Below are 14,664 nucleotides of genomic sequence, written 5' to 3'. Positions count from 1 at the left end.
GGGAGGCTGAGGCAGGAGAATTGCTTGAACCCAGGAGGTGGAGGTTGCAGTGAGCCCAGATCGCACCATTGCACTCCAGCCTGGGTGATGGAGTAAGACTGTGTCTCAAAAAAAAAAAGAGGTATTGGGGCTCACCTGGGGTAGTGAGCTCAGGGACACCGGGGAATTGGGGGACAGCTGCAGACGGAGGGCCCTCCTGGGCTCAGGGTCGCCTGCCCACATCCTGAGCTCACTGCAGAGAGAAAGGGTCAGCTCAGGCCTGACCCATGGTCCCCTTCCTGGAAGTTACCATAAATACTGAACTACTGTGAAACAGGAAGTGGCAGGCCTGGGTTCTAGCAAGGGACTCCCCAAGGAGGAGAATGGCCATTGCTCCCTACTCATGTCCTTTGGAGGCAACACCTCCCTGCTCACAAACCTGACCAGTGCCTGTGACTTCAGGACTGAAACAAAAGTTCCAGCACCTTCCCTTGAGGCAAACTTGTGTGGTTCAGACACCCTGTCTGCAGGGGCTGGGGCTTTGTGAGCCATGCAGACCCTTAGCTGGGCACAGTGGCTCATGCCTGTAATCCCAGCACTTTGGGAGGCCAAGGCAGGATGATCACTTGAGCCTGGGAGTTTAAGACCAGCCTGGACAACATAGCAAGATCCTGCTTCTACAAAAAATAAGAACATTAGCCGGGTGTGGTGCTGCACACCTGTAGTCTCAGCTACCTTGGAGGCTGAGGCTGAGGATCCCTTGAGCCCAGGAGTTTGAGGCTGCAATGAGCTATGATCACACCACTGAACTCCAGCTTGGGCGACAAGGCAGGGCAGGGTAGGACGACACTCAGGCCCCATCCCAGACCTATCAATCTGAATCTGCATTTAAATAGGACCCCCCAGGGTGACTCCTGCACGTGGGACAGTTTGAGAAGCACGGCTTATATTTCCTTTTCAAACTATCATTTCTGAGACACACAAACCAGAAGCACGTGACAAACTCACAGGTGGTGACCATCCTGCTGTCACCAACACCATGTGTTGTTAGAGAACGGGCCGAAAGGGGACTCCACAGACCTTGCCCCCAACACCGGTCTGGGGCCTGGGAGGAAGATGCATCACTGATGAGAGAAGAAATCATGACAAAGGCGTGTAACAGGAGTAACTGCATATATGAGGCCCAGGCTCTAGTCTTCACAATGGAGGGTGAGCTGGAGAAGGTTCTGGGGGCAGCAGGCAGGCTGGGCCCTGGGGAGCCACAGAGGGACTGGGCAGCTCACCCTGAGAAGGAGGAGGCAGCAGAACGGCCCCACTTTGGGACCCAAAGTCACTGGGCAGACATCATGTAGAGCAGCTCGCACCCCTTAGAGAATGAGCTTTCAGCAGAGAGCCAGGCAATGCCGGGGAGGAGGGAGTACCCGTCCCTATAAGTGCCCAAGAAGAGATTGGACAGCCGCTTGGGGAGCATGGCAACAAAAGGGAGGCATGCTTCCCCGAGACCCTGTATGCTGAGACTCCCATGGGCTGAGCCACCCACCCACACTGGGTCAGAGGAGAGGGCCCCTAATCCAGCCACCCTCCCAGGCTGCAGTGGAACAGCTCCTTTCATGGGTACCCCCGGAAAGTGAGGCTCCAGCCCAGCTCCAGCCCAACTCCAGCCCTGGCCCTGTGTTCTCCCCAGCACCTACCAGTCCCTGAGGGGCCTCAGCCTCCAGCTTGGCAGGAGTTTCTGAGTCTGGAATCTGTTAGTATGGAAAGCCCAATCCCTTCTTGGAACCTCAGTTTCCCCATTAGAACAAGAGGGGATTGGGCCAAATGACCTCAAAGGCTTTGGAAGGGGCAATATATCCCATGCACGGGTATTTTTCTTGAGCATAGCTTTTTTTTTTTTTGAGACTGAGTCTTGCTCTGTCATCCACGCTGGAGTGCGGTCATCTGATCTCGGATCACTGCAACTTTCACCTCCTGGATTCAAGTGACTCCCTGCCTCAGCCTCCTGAGGAGCTGGGATTGCAGGCTACCATCGTGTGCCACCATGCTCAGATAATTTTTGTAATTTTAGTAGAGATAGGGTTTTGTCATGTTGGTCAGGCTGGTCTTCAACTCCTGACCTCGGGTGATCCGCCCGCCCCAGCCTCCCAAAGTGCTACGGTTACAGGCGTGAGCCACCACAGCCATTCTTCAAACATAGTTGTGAACTAGATTTTTCTAGGGAGCTTGGCTTCCATCCCTGGAAAGAGCAGGGAAGGCTTCCTGGAGGAGGTGTCCGGTGTATCTGGAAGAAAGGGTGGAAGATTTTGGAGCTGCACACGCAGCCCGTGTACATGTACTCACTATGCACACACACAGCCCATGTACATACAGGGCCCATGCATCACACACATGCACACAAACTCAGCTGTTTGTATGCACAACCTGTGTTTGCACACATAGTCCACACTTGTACACAGCTCACTCGCACACACACATTCTCTATGACCGTGCACCTCCAAGAGTCTGAGCACCTCTGTGGACAAAGCCCGGTGCTGGACACCACGGGGATGAACCCAGGGACCATCTTGCTCAGATGGAGAAATGGAGTGCGACACAGAGCAAAGGATACAGGCCTGGGGCAGAAACAACAGGCAGGGAGTGACAAGGGCTGAAAAGAGGGGCAGCTCCTGGAGGGAACCTGGCTTCCATGTGGACAGACCAGGGAAGGCTTCCTGGAGGGGGTGTCTGGTGAATATGGAAGCAGCAGAGGAAGATACTGGAGCTGAAGAAACTGGCTATCTTCAAGGGGTATCACCTCCGAGCTCCTCCTGGCCTTTCCCCACCACTGCTGCAGAGGCATTTAGGTACCCCAGGCCCAACACAGTGGCCATGGGAGCTAGAATAGGCCTGGGGCCGACATGGGGATGTGTGCGCATCTCCTAGCCAAAGACTCTCATGGCCCCCAACTCACTTACTCCCTGATTCCGCAGGATTATTCCAACTGGCAGGTTCCTAAGCATTTCTTTTTTTTTTTTTGAGGCGGAGTCTCATCCTGTCGCCCAGGCTGGAGTGCAGTGGCTTAATCTTGGCTCACTGCAACCTCCGCCTTCTGGGTACAAGCGATTCTCCTGCCTCAGCCTCCCAAGTAGCTGGAATTACAGGCGCCTACCACTATGCCCAGCTAAATTTTTTTTGTATTTTTTAGTAGAGACGGGGTTTTGCCATGCTGGCCAGGCTGGTCTCGAACTCCTAACCTCATTATCCACCTGCCTTGGCCTCCCAAAGTGCTGGGATTACAGGCGTGAGCCACCACGCCTGGTGGTTCCTAAGCATTTCTAACAGCCTCATTTAGACCATCAAGGCACTTTTCTTTTTCTTTTTTTTTTTTTTAATCTATTTACTTATTTATTTATTTTTTGAGACAGAGCCTCGCTCTGTCGCCCAGGCTGGGGCGCAATGGCGTGATCTCGGCTCACTGCAGCTTCAGCCTCCGGGATTCAAGTGATTCTCCCGCCTCAGCCTCCTGAGTAGCTGGGAGTACAGGTGCCCACTACCATGCCCAGCTAATTTTTGTGGGGTGTTTTTTGTAGATACGGGGTTTCACCGGGTTAGCCAGGTTGGTCTCAAACTCCTGGCCTCAAGTGATCCACCCGCCTCGGCCTCCCAGTGTGCTGGGATTACAGACATGAGGTACTGCACCCAGTCTGGTTTTTGGATCAGATGTGGGCCGTGCAGACAGCAAGCTGGCCAGGGCATCACCTCCTGTCCAGTGTAATGAACAGATCTTAGCAGAGGAGAAGTTGCGGGGTGGTCTCTGAACTCCTGGATGCTGAAAAAACCATAAGCAATGGCCAGAAGGAAGTGCACTTGCCAAGTGATTGGGATTGAGATGGGGGTAGGGGTGTCCCTCCAAAGAGAAAGGCAGCTTTGAGCCTTGTAGCCCAGAGAGGACGAGAGACCACAGCAAGTACAGCTCTCCTGCTCAACTTGCCCCACCTCCCGGCAATCCCCGCTTCAACCCTGGAGAGGCTAGGAAGGGTGGCAAGAGAGGCAGGGAAGTTGCAATGGCAGAGAAGGCATGCGTGCCCCAGACCACTCCAAACAGCCACAATAGCAGGTCCCAAATGGGGAAGGGGCAGGTTCAATGCTGAACCAAGTTTGCAGTTTTGCTTATTCCATAGAACAAGACATAGCTGGTTGTTGCATCAGAGCTTATGACTTCAATACTGTCAAATGGCTATGGGAATGTCCAGTTTCCACTCACGGGTGGGGATGGAACATTGCCCCTCTGCCCCTACCCACAGTGCCTGAATACATTTTAAAGGGAGCACAGGAAACCAAAACAAAGGTGCTTTTTTTGTTGTTGTTGTTGAGGCAGGGACTCCCTCTGTCACCCAGGCTGGAGTGCAGTGGTGTGAACAACATGGCTCACTGCAGCCTCCATCTTCTGAGCTCAAGTGATCCTCCTGCCTCAGCCTCCAGATTAGCTAGGACCACAGGTGTGTGCAATCATCCCTGGCTATTTTTTAATGCATTTTTATTTTTTAATATTACTTTTATTATTGTTCTGAAACAGAGTTTCCCTCTGTCACCAACGCTGGAGTGCAGTGGTGCGATCTTGGCTCACTGTAACCTCCGCCTCCCAGATTCAAGTGATTCTCCTGCCCCAGCCTCCAGAGTAGCTGGTATTACAAGCATGCGCCACCATGCCCAGCCAAGTTTTGTATTTTTAATAGAGATGGGGTTTCACCAGGTTGGCCAGGCTTGTCTCAAACTCCTGACCTCTGGTGATCTGCTCACCTCGGCCTCCCAAAGTGCTGGGATTACAGGTGTGAGCCACCACACACGGCCATGGCTAATTTTTATCTACTTTGTAGAGACAGGATCTCACCATGTTGCCCAGGCTGGTCTCAAACTCCCAGGCTCAAGCAGTCCTCCCCCCTTAGCCTCCCACAGTGCTGGGATTATAGATGTGAGCCACTGTGTCCTGCCCTGTGCTCAGCTTTAAATCAAGAGTCCTCGCAGAAGGTCGAGGGTGTGGACACACGGTCCCCAGGTCAGCCAGTGCCAGAGATCCCCGCGAGCTCCAGCCAAGGCACCTCTCGTGGCCTCCCCCTCCGGAGACAACCTTCCCGGGATGGGCTATACCTCTGTGCCCCCAATCTGGAAAGCATTGAGGCCGAATAGCTCCATTTCAAGTGCAATTATTACAAACCCTTCAGGGAACGTGAGCTCCAAAATGAAATCTCTCTGTCAAAACTTTCATTAATGCAGTTTTGTGTGAAGATCGGCTTACACGCCATGCCTGAGAGTGCTCGATGAAGACCAGATTCTCAGGGGTGCTTTGTGGTGGCGAGCCAGCACCAAGCCTCCCTCACCTTTGCAAACCCTGGGGGAATCCGTCTCCAGCCTGTGTCTCCCAACAACAATAGCCTTTGACTTGGGAAAACATCCCCTTGAATTTCACAAAAGCCTGCAACATACATGTCTAGGAGAACATCTCACTGCTTGCTTGTTTCAAAGACCTTTAAATGAAAAGCAACATCACGAAATAACTCCAGAGTGTGCCGAGTGGAGACCCCACCACATGCATCCACAGCTGCCCTGTCGCTGGCAGGGTCACTGTTTCTCATGCAAAGAAAGGCAAAGAAATGCTTAGAGGCATCGGATGCTTGCTCAAGGCTCACCGAGGTGCTCAGAGCCAGCACGAGAACCCAGGGCTCAAAATTCTTGCGCAGTGCTCATGCCATGCTCTGCGGGCTGTACACACGGGGGTCTCCTCTCTCAATCATTCTGGTGTAACTTTGAGGGACCCAAGCACAGGATGTTGGGTGTCCAGGGGGAGCCCCAAGGAACTGAGCAGCCTTGGCTTTACTTTTGCTGTGTTACGTAAAACTGATAAGAAAGAAGTCAATGGTTTGGACTGAGCTCCTGCCCTAGGCTCCAACAGACCAAACCAAAATGGAGTCACTCATGCTAAGATTCACATCACCAAATAGAAACTAAGATCTTTTTCCGACCTTCTGAGAAATCTGGCAAGAATGAGACAATAACCAGATCCCCAAACTGGCCAGTTGTAGCCAGCATGATGAGGAAGCCATCCTCTGCTTCAGCCTTTACACGGAAAGTAACTTTGAAATGACCAACTGGGTTTCTGTTCTCTGTGTTAGCTTTTCTCAGTCCTCTTCTGCCTTCAAAAGCCAACCTCCTCTTCTTGACTCATTGGAACACTCATGAATATAGGGTTTTGCTCTGTTGCCCAGGCTAGAACGCAGTGGTGCAAAGCTCCCTGAAGCCTCAAACATCTGAGCTTAAGTGGTCCTCCTGCCTCAGCCTCCCAAGTAGCTGGGATTATAGGTGCATGACACCACACATAGCCAATTTTTTAAAAAAAATGTTTTTGTAAGATGGGGCCTCGCTATGTTGCTGGTCTCAATCTCCTTGGCTCAAGTGATCCTTCCACCTTGGGCTGCCAAAATGCTGGGATTACAGGTGTGAGCCACTGCGCCTGGCCTTATTTTCTGAGACAGAGTCTTGCTCTATTGCCCAGGCTGGAGTGCAATCGTGCAATGACAGCTCTCTGCAGCCTCAGCCTCCTCAGCTCAAGTAATCTTCCCACCTCAGCCTCCTGAGTAGCTGGGACTACAGGCATGCACCACCACACCTGGCTAATTTTTTGTATTTTTTGTAGAGACAGGATTTTGCCATGTTGCCGAGGCTGGTCTCGAACTCCTGGGCTCAAGGAATCTACCCTCCTTGACCTTCCAAAGTGCGGGGTTTACAGGCATGAGCCACAGCATGTGGCCAGGGTTAAATACCTTCAAGGGGCTCAGCCTAATGCCTGGGTTTCAAGGTGCTTGGTACATGTTAGTCAAAATAGAGTGAACTTGACATAGGAGGAGCCTCCTGCTCCCTGGGTCACAGGTCATGTTTCCAGAACTATTTCTGTTTGTTTTTTATTGAGACGGAGTTTTGCTCTTGTCCCCCAGGATGAAGTATCATGGCCTGATCTTGGCTCACTGCAACCTCTGCCTCCCAGGTTCAAGCGATTCTCCTGCCTCAGCCTCCCAAGTAGCTGGGATTACAGGCGCATGCCACCATTCCAAGCTAATTTTTCTTTTTCTTTTTTAGAGACAGGTTTCACCATGTTGGTCAGGCTGGTCTCAAACTCCTGACTTCAAGTGATCTGCTCACCTCGGCCTCCCAAAGTGTTGGGATTACAGGTGTAATCCACCACGCCCAGCCCTGTCTCCAGACCTTGGGAGTGCAGAGCAATCGCCTGTTCCTCCTGCCAGTGGCCACTGTGGCCAAACCCCCGCCCAGTTTGCCAAATGCTGCGGACCCAGTTTGGTAACAAACAAGATCCAGAGAAGGGAGGGAAGGGGGAGGGAAGAGGGAGGGAAGGGGGAGGGAGAGAGTGAGGGAGGGAAGTGGGGAAAGGGGAGAAGGAAGAAAGGAGGGAAGGGAGGAAGGCAGGGAGGGAAGGAAGAGAGGAAGAGACAGAGGGAGGGAGGAAGGGAGGGAGGAAGGGAGGGAAGGGGGAGGGAAGGTAGGGAGGGAAGGGGGAGGGAAAGGGAAGGGAAGGGAAGGGAAGGGAAGGGAAGGGAGAGAAGGGAAGGAAAGGAAAGGGAAGGTTCATGGTGATGGGAGGTTTTCCAGAGTCAGAGCATGGTAGTGAGTGAGCTCCAAGTGTCCACCCCTTGGGGGCAGAAGCAACCAATGGGGCTCTTTGGCTGTGTCTCATGCTGACGAGGCCCTGATGCCTCTGGTGCCTGGCAGGTGTCTGCTCCTGCCCCCACCATGCTGGAGCCTAGCAGCGAAGCCACTCTTTGCACCTGAGCCCTGATGGCTCCTTCAGGGTGGGGCCTGGTGAGACCGTTCCCACAGGGTTAACAAGAACTGCATGCGGGTTCTGGACAGAACTTTTTACAACTTTTAAGTTGTAATTAAAAGTTGTAATTAAGAAAGTAGAGGAATAAAAGAATGACTACTCCATAGAGCAGCCCTGAGGGCCACTGGTTGCCCATTAAAAGTTGTAATTAAGAGTTGTAATTAAGCATTCATCAGGCTGTATTCTGGCCCACCTCCTTGTTTTTAAAAGTCACTAGATCCTGACCATTACATCTCATTGTTCCTATAGACAGGATCTCTGACATTAGAATCATAAGGTTTTTGAGGATCACTTCAGATGTTTTACAGACCTCGAATTCCAGCAACCAGTTTCATCAGAGACATTTGAACCAGAGCAACTCCATCTTGAATAGGGCCTGAGTAAAATGAGGCTGAGACCTACTGTGTGCCTTCCCAGACGGTTAAGGCATTCTAAATCACAGGATGAGATAGGAGGTCAGCACAAGATACAGGTCATAAAGACCTCACTGATAAAACAGGTTGCAGTTGAGAGGCCGGCCAAAACCCACCAAAACCAAGATGGCGACGAGGGTGACCTCTGGCCGTCCTCACTGCTACACCCCCACCAGCGCCATGACAGTTTACAGATGCCATGGCAACGTCAGGAAGTTACCCTATATGGTCTAAAAAGGGGAGGCATGAATAATCCAGCCCTGTTTAGCGTATCATCAAGAAATAACCACAAAAATGGGCAACCAGTGGCCCTTAGGGCTGCTCTATGGCGTAGTCATTCTTTTATTCCTCTACTTTCTTTTTGTTTTTTTTCTTTGAGACGGAGTCTGCCTCTATGGCCCAGGCTGGAGTGCAGTAATGCGATCTTAGCTCACTGCAACCTCTGCCTCCCGGGTTCTAGCGATTCCCCCACCTCCACCTCATAAGTCGCTGGGATTACAGGTGCCCAGGTACCACCACGCTCGGCTAATTTTTGTATTTTTAGTAGAGACAGGGTTTCACCATCTTGGCAAGGCTGGTCTTGAACTCCTGACCTCAGGTGATCCATCCTCCTCAACCTCCCAAAATGCTGGGATTATAGGCATGAGCCATCAGGCCCGGTCTTTATTCTTCTACTTTCTTAATAAACTTACTTTCACTTTACGGACTCACCCTGAATACTTCTTTTTTCTTTTCTTTTCTTTTTTGAGACAGGGTCTCACTCTGTTGCCCAGGTTGAATGGCACTATCTCGCTCACTGCAACCTCCACCTCCCAGGTCCAAGTGATCCTCCTGCCTCAGCCTCCTGAGTAACTGGGAATACAGGCATGTGCCATCATACCCGGGTAATTTTTGTATTTTTGGTAGAGACGGGTTTTTGACATGTTGCCCAGGCTGGTGTCGAACTCCTGGGCTCAAGTGATCCATCCACCTTGGCCTCCCAAACTGCTGGTATTACAAGCGTGAGCCACCACGCCCATCCAAAGTCAGGATCTGCACCCTTTTCCTGTAGAGTTTGAAGACCCCACAGAGGAAGAGGATGAGGGTAGAACACAGCTTCTTCCCTTCTCAGTCCCAGGACCTCACCCTGCACTCTTCCACCCACCAACCATCTCCACACTTCAGCCCACTCCAAAACCCCAAAACCCCAGCCCCAAACTCCTCAGGGAGATGGATTTGAGGTTTCCTCCCATTTCCTCGTTTAGTGACCCTCTTTCTCTGCTGCAACCCGGTGTCTTGGTGAATTGACCTGCTGTGTGCATTGGGCAACGAACCTATTCGGTTACCCAGGCATTAACGCCATGGCTCTGGCCACAGCCGACTGGTCCAGGAATCAGCTGCCTTTAGACTCTGCCCAGTAGGAGTTCTCCACTCTGGATAGAAGCAGATGGTCTTGGGAAACGCAATGTCCAGTTTGCCAGGAGACGTGGGCTGTTGGGAACTGGGCCATGCCTAGTCATGCTGAGCTGCCTTTTTTTTTTTTTTTCCTGAGACAGGGTCTCACTTTGTTGCCCAGGCTGGAGTGCAATGTCGTAATCACAGTTCACTGCAGCCTGGATCTCCTGGGCTCAAGTGATCCTCTTGCCTCAGCCTCCCAAGTGGCTAGTACCATAGGCATGTCCCACCATGCCGGGCTAATTTTTTAAATTTTTTTGTAGAGACAGGGTCTTACTATGTTGCCCAGGCTGGTCTCAAATTCCTGTCTCCTGTGATCATCCTGCCTCGGCCTCCCAAAGTGCTGGGCTTACAGGTGTGAGCTACTGCGCCCGGCCTTGAGCCACATTTCTGGTTGTGTGTGAGGCCTTTGAAGGCCCTAGGCACAGAGTGATCAGATGCCAGATGTGGTGGTAAAAATACCCCAGGCTGGCCGGGTGCAGTGGCTCACGCCTGTAATCCCAGTACTTTGGGAGGCTGAGGTGGGTGGATCATCAGGTCAGGAGATTGAGACCATTCTGGCTAACATGGTGAAACCCCGTCTCTACTAAAAAGAAAAAAAAATAAAAATAAAAATAGCCTGGCATGGTGGAGATCGCCTGTAGTCCTAGCTACTCGGGAGGCTGAGGCAGGAGAATGGCATGAATCTGGGAGGCGGAGCTTGCAGTGAGCCGAGATCATGCCACTGCACTGCAGCCTGGGCGACAGAGTGAGACTCCATCTTAAAAAAAAAAAAAAAACCCAGGCTGCCCATACATAGCCCCTGCCTGTGCCCATTCCCCAAATCCCCCCAGAAGAGGTGCCCTGGAAGCTTGAATTGCTCGACAGCTTCTCTCGGAAAGACAGGGAAATCAAGTCAACATGTTTTGGAAAGCTCTGACTACCAGAGTCTGCAGCACCTGGTCTGCCCCACATCCTGGCTGCCTTAGGTAGATAAGGCTCTAGCCCTGTGTGTTGGGCTCCAGCTGGGACTGATGGCTCCTCTACCCGGGGTGGGGTGTGGGGGGGCCAATCCCCCTGATCTCCTGACATTCTCAGTAGATAAGGTAATGCCTCTCTAAGACAACACTCAGGATCTTTTTTCTCCGGGCCAGAATAATATCACGTCAATCACTTTCTTAAACCTCAGCAGTTCCTTCAGGCTGCCTTTCGCCAGGAGGAGGGTTTGGAAGCCACAGGGAAGGAAGCCCAGGGCTGACATGAACGCAGCCCCTCTCCCCATACAGGAGATGAATCACGACCATCTCTAGGCAGCACACATTACAGGCACTGATTCAGAGAGAGGGTCTCCTTCCAACCTGCAGTGTACGCTCTGGGCAGCCTGTGCTCCCAGCCATGGCGCCGGGACCAAGCCAAGTCACGTCCATGCCATTAAACAAGTGCAGCTGGAAGAGCTGGGACTGCAGGAGGAGCGGGCTGGGCCCCCTGCTGTGGCTTCCTTGACTTAATTCACTCGCTCACCCATTCACCAAACCTGCATGATTGGCTGTAGTCAGCTTGTCTGCAATGTGCAAACCTGGCTGGAAATGCAGACGAAACTCAATCCCGCCCCTCAGGGGGCTCTGAGTCTGTAACCTAGGCTCTTAGCCAGGGTCCAAGGATAGAAACCAGGGATGGGTGAACTTTGATGGGAAATAGAACTATGCCTTTACTTTCACCAAACTCAAACTGCAATTTAGCATCTCTTCCTATTATGAATGTAGTAACAACAACATCAACAATGCAATAGACGGTCAGGCGCGGTGGCTCACATCTGTAATCCCTGCATTCTGGGAGGCTGTGGCCAGCGGATCACTTGAGGTCAGGAGTTCGAGACCAGCCTGGCCAACATGGTGAAACCCCATCTCTACTAAAAGTACAAAAATTAGCCGGGCATGGTGGCAAGTGTCTGGAATCCCAGCTACTCAGGAGGCTGAGGCAGGAGAATTGCTTGAAGCCAGATAGCGGGGTTTGCGGTGAGCTGAGATCACACCACTGCACTCCAGCCTGGGCAACAGAGAGACTCCGTCAAAAAAAAACAAAACAAAACGACAATTCTATAGAAGTAGACGTACTCGTGTCTTCGTTCCCAATAGAATTCACACAATTACTGCCGCTGTCTCGAAATCCCTTTCCCACTCATTCCTACTCCAACATTCTGGAAGTTGCCAGCCTTAGTGTGGGATCTTGCTGTTTGTGTGTTAGGAAAGAAACACACACATCATTCTGTACATAGTTTGATTTTTTAAAACAAAATTCCGATGCACTGTATTTCAGGGTCACTGATAACCCTCATAGCTCATTTTATGCACTTAAAAATACCGTTCTGAGAAAGAGTCTACAGGATTCAGCAGACGGCCAAAGAGGTCCATAAGTGAAGAGCGCCTGACCAAGGTGACAGCTGTTCTCACCTAGTGTGGTGAGGACTTGAACTAATGGCAAAAGTCAGCTGTGCAGGAACCCAGTAGTCAGGAGGTCTTCATGGAGGCGGGGACTTCTGAGCTGAGCCTTTGCAGACAGACTAGAGCCTGCCAGACAAACACTGAAGGGGTAAGGGTGGAGTACTGTGGCCTAAGCATGGAGGGAGGAGGGAAGAGTGGCCAGTTTGATGGAGTGGGCAGGGTGGGAAGGGAGGCAGGGGCAGGGGGAGGGGGTGGGCAGCCTGGTCCATCCTAACTTCTTGCAGTGAGATGGGGAAAGACACACTTTGGCTTGAGACAGATCCCAGCTCTGACATTTCCCGGCTGAATGTCCCTGAGCAAAGTAACCTCTCTTCCCCATTCTTATTCTCCTCTGTGAAAGGGGAATGACGATTCCCATCTTGTTTGAGGACTAACTCTGACAATGGGCCAGGTGCAGTGGCCCACACTTCTAATCCCAGCACTCTGGGAGGCCAAAGTGGAGGGTCGCTTGAACCCAGGAGTTTGAGACCAGCCTGGGCAACATAGCAAGACCCCTATCAAAAATTAGCTGGGTGTGGTGGTGCACGCCTGTAGTTCTAGCTACTTTGGAGGCTGAGACAGGAGGACCACTTGAGCCCAAGAGCTGGAGGCTGCAGTGAGCTGTAATCGTACCACTGCACTTCAATCTGGGCAACAGAGCAAGATCCCATCTCTATTTGTATTATTTATTTATTTATTTATTTATTTGAGACAGGGTCTTGCTCAGTTGCCCGGGCTGGAGTGCAACAGCATGATCTCAGCTCACTGCAAACTCCACCTCCTGGATTCAAGCAATTCTCCTGCCTCAGCCTCCTGAGTAGCTGAGATTACAGGTGCCCACCACCACACCCAGCTAATTTTTGTATTTTTAGTAGAGACAGAGTTTCTCCATATTGGCCAGATTGATCTTGAACTCCTGACCTCAGGTGATCCTCCCGCCTCAGTCTTCCAAAGTGCTGAGATTACAGGCATGAGCCACCGCACCTGGCCTGCGTCTCTATTTTTAAAAATAATAAATAATCGTTTTAAAGTAAAATAATAGTTTCGACAGTAGTTGACGGCCATGGTCTGCCCACCACACCTCATACCTAGAGGCTCCCCAAGAAACAGTGGCAAGTCCTCATCACGCTCCGTGTGATTTTTACTATTATTTTTATCTATTGCTTTTTCTTAAGGGAAAATAACAGTAGTCTTTTCCCTCAAGATTCTGCTGTCTGGACAAGAGGAAAGAGCAGGAAATGTCACTTCCAGGAGGATTCAGTTCTCTCCCTCTTAAATTCAACGTCCAGGCTAACCAGCAGCTTCCTCTGACTCCCACTGTCTTGGCCTCCAGGTGAGGACCCTGCCCTGGTCATTCCATCCCAGCAGGATTTTCCCTGGAGGACCCCAGCCTGTCCACCCATCCTGTTGTACCAAAGTTCTCACACCTCAGAGGGGACATGCATCCCGAATGCCAGGTCCTCCAACTACCAGAATGTGAACCAGAGCAACTCTATCTTAAATAGGAGCTCGGCAAAACGTGGTTGAGACCTACCGTGTGCATTCCCAGATGGTTAAGGCATTCTCAGTCACAGGATGAGACAGGAGGTCAGCACAAGATACAGGGCATAAAGGCCTTGCTGATAAAACAGGTTGCAGTAAAGAAGCCGGCCAAAACCAAGCAAAACCAAGATGGCGATGAGAGTGACCTCTGGTCGTCCTCACCGCTACACTCCCACCAGCGCCATGACAGTTTACAAATGCCACGGCAATGTCAGGAAGTTACCCTATATGGTCTAAAAAGGGGAGGCATGAATAGTCCACCCCTTGTGTAGCATATCATCAAGAAATAACCATAAAAATGAGCAACCAGCACCCCTCGGGGCTGCTCTGTCTACAGAGTAGTCCTTCTTTTATTCCTCTACTTCCTTAATAAACTTGCTTTTGCTTTGCACTGTGGACTTGCCCTCAATTCTTTCTTGTGTGAGATCCAAGAACCCTCTCTTGGGATCTGGATTGCGACCCCTTTCCTGTAGCACAGCCACACATTTGGGACAGCCACCAGTGGTGTGCTGGTAAGTGTTTAACAACCAGCTCTCTGTAGCGTCTGTCAATTTCCATGATACAAATACTCCCAGCATGGTCAATTTCAAGTCACCAACACCACACCCCTGCACAGGAGGTGGGAGGCAACACACAAAACCAGCTTTTGTGATCTAGTTGGAGGTGGCTTCTAACACAGCTGACCACGGCGTGCAGGGGGGAGCATGCACAATCATCCCCATTTTTCAGGTGAGAAAATTGAGGATCACAGGGCTTAAGGTAATATACTTGGAGACTCAAACTCTCTGCCTCTCTGCCTTTTTTTTTTTTTTTTGAGTCGTGCTCTGTCGCCCAGGCTGGAGTGCAATGGCTGATATTGACTCACTGCAATCTCTGTCTCACACGTTAAAGCAATGTTTGTGCCTCAGCCTCCTGAGTAGCTGGGAACACAAGCATGTGCCACCATGCCCAGCTAATTTTTTTTTTTTTT

The 14,664-nt window shown here is 51.3% G+C and overlaps 1 protein-coding gene across 2 annotated transcripts in view; it reads right to left on the bottom strand.

The window, feature by feature from the left end:
* The window catches only part of COL26A1 (collagen, type XXVI, alpha 1), a 237,950-nt gene that overhangs the window by 55,189 nt on the left and 168,097 nt on the right, over window positions 1-14,664 (bottom strand). The gene's annotated exons all lie outside the window — the stretch shown is intronic.

This window comes from Colobus angolensis, unplaced genomic scaffold, assembly GCF_000951035.1.
Source record: "Colobus angolensis palliatus isolate OR3802 unplaced genomic scaffold, Cang.pa_1.0 Scaffold120, whole genome shotgun sequence".
NCBI lineage: Eukaryota > Metazoa > Chordata > Mammalia > Primates > Cercopithecidae > Colobus > Colobus angolensis.
Note: the sequence above shows the minus strand (reverse complement) of the source record. Positions and strands in the feature narration are given on the sequence as shown.